The sequence below is a fragment of the Solanum dulcamara genome, chromosome 7 (genome assembly GCF_947179165.1).
Source record: "Solanum dulcamara chromosome 7, daSolDulc1.2, whole genome shotgun sequence".
Taxonomy (NCBI): domain Eukaryota; kingdom Viridiplantae; phylum Streptophyta; class Magnoliopsida; order Solanales; family Solanaceae; genus Solanum; species Solanum dulcamara.
Window position 1 is genome coordinate 67,288,386 of NC_077243.1, and position 7,594 is coordinate 67,295,979.

The window sequence follows — 7,594 nt, forward strand, 5'->3', positions numbered from 1 at the left end:
TTCCATAACATGGTCGAGGATTTTGTAGAGATTTTTATGTATGACTTCTCAGTATTTAGAGGGTCTTTTTACTTGTTTGCAAAACTTATACAGGGTTTTAGCACGGTGTGAAGAGACCAATATTTTCCTAAACTGGAAAAAATACCATTTTCTAGTGAAAGAGGGGATTGTGTTGGGTCACAAAGTGTCCATAGACAGAGCCAAGATAGAGATGATAGAGAAATTACCTCCCCCGATTTCAGTTAAAGGTGTCTACAGCTTCTTAGGATATGCAGGGTTCTATAGAAGATTCATTCAGATTTTTTCTAAAATCACCATGTCCATGTACAGTCTGCTAGAAAAGGAGTTGGAGTTCACATTCGATGATAAGTGTATGCAACCGTTCGAGTTGTTGAAGAAGAGGCTGATTGAAGCCCCAATCTTGATAGCTCCCAATGGGGAGTTACCCTTTTAGCTCATGTGTGATGCTATTGACAAAACAGTAGGAGCAGTCTTAAGGTAGAGGAAAGAGAAGATCTTCCATTCCATTTACTATGCAAACAAGACTCTTGACTCCGTACAAACTAACTACACTGTCATGAAAAAGGAGATGCTGACACTAGTTTATGATTTGACAAGTTCAGATCCTATTTGGTAGGTACGAAAGTTGTTGTGTATACTGACCTTGCAGCTCTTAGGTACCTGTTTAACAAAAAGATGCAAATCCATAAATCATTAGATGGATCCTGTTGCTACAAGAGTTTGATATTGAGATAAAGGACTGCAAAGGTTGTGAGAATTAGGTTGCTAACCATCTCTCCATGTTGGAGAGTTGAACACATATTGGTGAACAAATGCATATTAAAGAGGAATTTCCAGACGAGCAGTTGTTAGCTTTGGAGGTTATTGAATTGTCATGGTATGCTGATATCGTCAATTACTTAGTAACTGGAGTGTTCCCACCAGATGCAACTTCACAACAAAAGAAGAGGTTGATGTATGAGGCCAGGTTCTACATATGGGATGAGCCTTCGTTGTTCAATCAGGGTTCTGACAGAATGATAAGAAGGTGTGTGCCTAAAACTGAGGTACATTAAGTGCTGGATAGTTGCCACTCTTCCCCATATGGTGTCCATCATGATGGGGAGTACACTGCCTATAAGGTATTACAATCTGGTTTATTTTGGCCTACATTGGGTATGTGAAGAACTGTGATCAATGCCAAAGGATGGGCACCATATCAAGGAGACATGAAATGCCATTAAACAATAGCTTGGAGGTCGAATTTTTTGATACATGGGGGATGGATTTCATGGGTCTGTTTCCATCATCTTATGGGAACTAGTATATCTTAGTGTTAGTGTAATATATGTCCAAATGGGTTGAGGCTGTGGCTCTTCCCACAAATGATTTAAAAGTGGTGAGCAAATTCTTGAAGAAGCACATCTTCACCCGGTTTGATACTCCTAGAGCCATTATCAATGATAGAGGAAAACACTTCATAAACCAAACTGAGAAGAATCTTTTGGAAATGTATGGGGTGCGGTATAAGGTAGCTACGCTTATCATCCTCAAACCAGTGGGCAGGTTGAGGTATCCAATAGAGAGGTGAAGGTGATTTTGCTAAAGTCTGTGAATGCACAAAGGAAAGATTGGTCAGCAAAGTTGGATAAGGCACTTTGGGCATACAAAATTGCATAGAAAACACCTATTGGGACATCCCCATATCAGATGGTATTCGGTAAAGTGTGTCATTTACCGGTTGATTAGAACATCAAGCCTATTGGGCAATCAAGAAGTTGAATCTCGACCCAAAGTTAGCAGAAAGAAAGCGGTTGGACTAATTGCACGAGTTAGAAGAGTTTAAGCTCCACGCCAAGGAGAAAACAAAGCGATGGCATGAAAAACACATCATCACTCACAACTTCGAACCAAGGAAAAAGCTACTCCTCTTTAACTATAGACTTAAGTTTTTTTCAGGAAAGTTAAGGTCCAAGTGGAGTGGCCCTTTTGAAGTGGTGAGCATGACACCTTAAGGAATTGTGGAATTGTGAAATGCGATGAAAACATCTATATTTTTAGTGAATGGGCAATGAGTCAAGAACTACATTGGGAATGTTGTGGACTGAGATGAGGAGGTTGTAAACCTTGGAGATGAATGATAGAAGAGTTGAGTTGTGCTGCGATGTTAAATCAGGTGCTACACGGAAGGTGACCCGTGATTTGTCCACATTGGATTTGAATTTTTGTAATTTTCATTTTTAGGATAGATTTTTATTTTGATGATATTTTCTTGTAATCTTAGGCTTAGGATGAATTTTGGTTGAAAAACAAATAGGTGGGACAAAAAATCACACAACAGTGGAGTCCGCGATAGACCCGCATCGCGGACTTTGCCCAAAAAAAGAGGGACTGAAGCGACCAAGACAAGTTTTTAGGCAGAAGAATCCGTGACAACTCCGCCTTTTGGACCCCGGGTACATTTTTTATTTTTTTGATAAAAAATTAAACCGATCCCAACCCTTTTCAAATCCCTAGTTCCACCCTTCCATTCCCATTCCCTCAAAAGAAAAGTTAAAACCCCTTTTTTTCCAAGCTTTAACAATTCCCCAAAGACCAATTCGTGTCGCAGAGTTGAAGTTTTGCATCAATATTTTGAAATCTTCCTTCTTCAACACTCAAGGTATGTTCTAACTTCTTTTTTTCACTCTCTAGCAAATTTTTTGTCACGACCCAACTCCGTAGGCCGTGACTAGAGTCCGACCTGGACCTCCGTATATATAAATCTCAACTATAAGAAGTATATACAAGAATCTAGAGGGTTATAGCAAATTCATCTGCATATAGCCTCTTTCATTTGCACCATATCATGCAAGGGCCGACAAGGCTTCCTTAACATAATAACATTTATAATATGCCATATAGGCATGACTAAATCAAACTTGTAAACAACCTACCTACATATGTCTACAGACCTCTAAGAATATTAACAGTGACATATGGCGGGAAAGGGCCCCCGCCGTACCCCTGAATAAACAACTATATACATTATATGATCAGCACCAAAAACTAGGCTCCGAAATTGTGGAGCACTTCCGACATAGCTGAGTGGGAGTCCTAAGCTGGCGGATCTCTAAAGTAAGTACCTGTACCTGCGGGCATGAAAAGCAACCCCCCCAAAGAAAGGGAGGTCAGTATGATATATGTACTAAGTATGTAAAACATAACACATCATAGCTGAGACCATAACTGAAAATAGGATACAGGGGACAAGTGTAACAATTAACAAGTTAACGTACCTGTACCTTAGGACACGTAGTCATATACATCGTCATACGCCATGCTCGGCTCTCTAAGGAACCTGGTATCATAACTATTTCATCATATTACCATATCACCATATCATCATCCCCTCTCATCATGTATACTATTTCATCAGGTCATCGTATACGGTATCATATCATCGTATACGGCATAATCTTATCATATATGTCATCATAGTACATCCGGTCGACTATGGGGCTCGGGGTCACAAGTGTATACCTATATTTTCATATGCTTGCCTACGTAAGTATCTGGCCCTTAAGTAAGGGACTCGATGAAAGAGTAGTATACATAACGTACCACATCCGGCACCTTTATGGGACTTGGTGCCATTAGCACATAGTAAAATATACCGAGGAACGTTCGGCCTGATCCATAATTTAAAACAATGCTGAGGAACGTATGGCTCATTCCATATTTTCATCATATCATCACATATATACATATTCGGCTCGGGACTCGGTGAATAACTTCATCATATACGGTGTCATCGTATGCTTCAACTTGATCATACATGACATTTCAACATTATATACTTCGTACATACATATACATAGCTGGCTCGGGACTTGGTGAATGAGTAATAAAGCTGTGCACGATAACGTTCCCGACCCATCGTAGGACTCGATGAAAGAAGGGTTATCATATGCATGAGTAGAGTAGTGAGAAACCATATGAAACTAGGTTATCTCCTGAGACTCAATGAAATAGTCAAGTGAACCATCACTTGAAGACCATGGAAGTAATTCTCCGAGGTACCCTTTAGATGTTATTAGGGATTTAATCAATTAGGGCCTCAGAAACCACAGGAATGTACCAAGATAATGCCACACAGTTTATGCAATCAAAAACACAATTTAAGCAATCAGACACATAGCTTATACAATCAGAGATACAACTTATGCAATCAGAGACATTTATCCTCTCAGAGTCTTTCAGAATATGAGCTTATATTTCCACTTACTATTCAACATATATGTGGCTCAGGAGTAGTAATCTAAGTACTTTAGGACCCTTAGTATTTAGAGGTGACTGCGAGTCACGAATTATGTCCGGAACCTCTAAATGGAATTATCTCTAAACTCATATCAGACATCATTTTCCTTACCTTAAGCCCCTTTCAAAGAGAGAAATAAGCAAGCCTTATATGTACTACTTATCATCCTACGGAAGACTTAAAAGGCGAGGACTCCACTTATTGCAGGAGTTCTAACATCCAGAAGTGAAAAAGGGTCTTGACTCCTGCTCAACGCTTTATGAATGGAATGACTCCCAAATTTCGTATATAATTAACTTAAGGCTAAGACATGCCAAAAGAAAAGAAAGGGTATGCTTCACATACCTTTAGTGGATTAACTGTAATTCAGCTCACCTCGTTACCTACTTGACCTAATAACATGAGAGTAATACTGAGGTTAATGACCTTTCGCTTTTCGATTTCCAACTCTACAACCAAGTACCCATAGTAATCATTTCCTTATCCAATACCCTCGACTAGTTTGTTACTAGTTCCAAAGTTACCAAAAATCGGGCAGCATCTCCCCTATAACTTCAACATCCTCGAGATTTCACTCGGCCAAAATGTCAACAACCATACCAACAACAATAACCAGCAGCATATAAATAAATAAATTACTTCAACATTATCCAATACTACTGCAAACAACTAGCTCAAAACTACGATACCAAAATAGAGTTTTTAACCTTTATTTCGTAAAACCTTTAACCATACTAAATGGGGGATCATGTGGCTGAATCCAGAAGCACCCACACCTTTTTTAGAACCCTTTATAATCCTGAAACACAAAACCACACCAGCTACAACCGCGGCCCACAATCACAACACCCTATGCGACTTCGATTTAGCTATGATGACTTCAATTTAGTTTGTTTCTAATGTCAATCATCCTTATGAAATTTTCCACTTACAACCTTATTTAAGATATGTAATATACCTTATAACATCATTATAAACTTCAATTTGAAATAAAAAACATTACCTTGCCCAAAACTCGCCAAACTTGCCAAAACTTTCCTCGGAAGTTCCTTTAGCGCGACTAAAACTTTGTGGCTTCTTGCTAACATTTTGGTGTTACTCCAAACCATAAATTTACATTACTAACATATTCATAAAATCGTGGTATACCCTATATAATTAATTCACAGAATGAAATCAGAGGCTTACCTTTCTTTCTCCTTGGCCGAACCTACTCTCTCTCTAATTCTAGATTTTTCTTCTTTTCTTTCTTTCTCTAGAAGTCTCTTGAACTAGGAAAATAAATGAATTTATTTTAGATAAGAATGAGTCATAACATATATATAGGCTACTTTAGGGGGGTGACACTTGTCAACCCCTAAGTGATGACACATGTCAAGCCCTACGTGGTGACACGTGTCAAGCCCTCATTGGGCCAACACATCCCTTCCTCCTACCATAGGCTACAGGTGAGTTTCACCCCCTACCCTCACTTCTGCCACATGGCACTCTCCCTTGCTGCCATATGACACTCTCTCATGCTTCCACGTGTCATTCTCTTTTCCTCCTTGTGGGTTCATAATATCGTCTTACTTTACGAACTTATGTAATCCTTGCTACGTAAGCTTGGTATGTACTGAAGTAGCTTAAGTATGTAAGATGTCCAAGTTGGTAGCTTACGTAAGTAAGTCGAGTCCTACGACTCATTATTTGGTATCCAACTTCTTCCGAATTCTTACAATGCTATTTCCAATCTTCCCTATCATGAGGTGTCACATTCTCCATTCCTTAGAGTTGTTTGATAGCGTTATGGAATATCCGTCTCCCATGGTAACTGCTAAGAAGCTTGAGAAGCTTTAAGAAGCTTTAAGAAACTTAAGAATCCTTTCAAAACTTAAGAACCTTTCAAGATACTTAAGAAGCTTAAGAACCTTCCAAGGTACAAAAGTAGGGGGTGTAACATCCTTCCCCCCTTAGAACATTCGTCCTTGAATGTGAACCAAAACCCTCCTCAAGATATTATACGGACTATATAGAGAGTTTATCTGTTCCATCGCAATAACACATACTTTCACCGAGCAATCAATATCAGAGTTCTAAAGGTTGGCATTACCTATAGACGTAGATAATAGGTATGGATACTTGTGCTTCATTTCCCTTTCAGCTTTCCAGGTCATTTCTTCGCGACTCTCGTTTCGCCATAACACCTTGACGGAAGCTACGTCCTTAATTCACCACCCCTTACTCTGCCGATCTAGAATGGCATCCGGTTGCTTCTCATAGGATAACTCCTCTGTGACTTGGATATCCTCTATGGAATATACTCGGGATGGATTACCAACACACTTACAAAGCATCGATACTTGGAAGACTGGATGTACTATTTTTAGATTAGTCGGTAAGTCCAACTCGCAGGTAACCTTGACTATTTGATGGAGGGTCTGATAAGAGCCAATGCATCTCGGACTAAGGTCCTTTTTCTTACTGGCTATCATCACTTTCTCTGTGGATGACACTTTTGAGAGTGCTTAATTATAACTTAAAACTCTAAAGATTGACGTCGATTATCCGCATATGACTTTTGTTGAATCGGAGCTGCTAATAATCTCTCCCGATTAAACTTTACCTTCTGTACTGCTTATTGAACCACATCTGGGCATATTAGTCATGTTTTACTACCATTAAACCAATCAATTGGCGACCTACACTGTCCGCCATACCAAGTCTCATATGGGGCCATCTGGATACTAGAATGATAGTTAATATCATAAGTACTTTTGACAAGTGTTAGGCAATTGTTTGAGCTACCTTTGGAGTCAATCGTATAGGCCCGCAATATATCGTCTAACATTTAGCTAGTAAGATTACTCTGTCCATTAGTTTGAGGGTAAAATTGTGTACGAAGACCTATCTATCTTCCTAATCTCTTCATAAACTGATCTTCGGTAGTTAACTGTAACTTGGGCTCCTTCATCTAGGACAATAGCTATGGGAACTCCATAAGGTCCTACCACCCTTTTGACTTATAATTTCACACCAACTCGGCTGAGAATGTAGTCTTTGATTGGAGGAACATGGGCTGATCTTGTTAATCTGCGGATAACATTCCATATAGAATTATCTGTCCAGGGAGTTCAAAGAGAGTCTTGTAGCCAAGGTCATGTTGTGGAATCTTCGACCTCGTATATTACTTTTTGCCTTTTTTAGATGACATCAACTGGTACCCTCACCGTTTTGGGTTTTTCTTTTTGCCCATCAGAGTCGGCTACCAAGTTGTGCTGAAGTTTCCTCACACAATGACCTGTATAGCCGTTC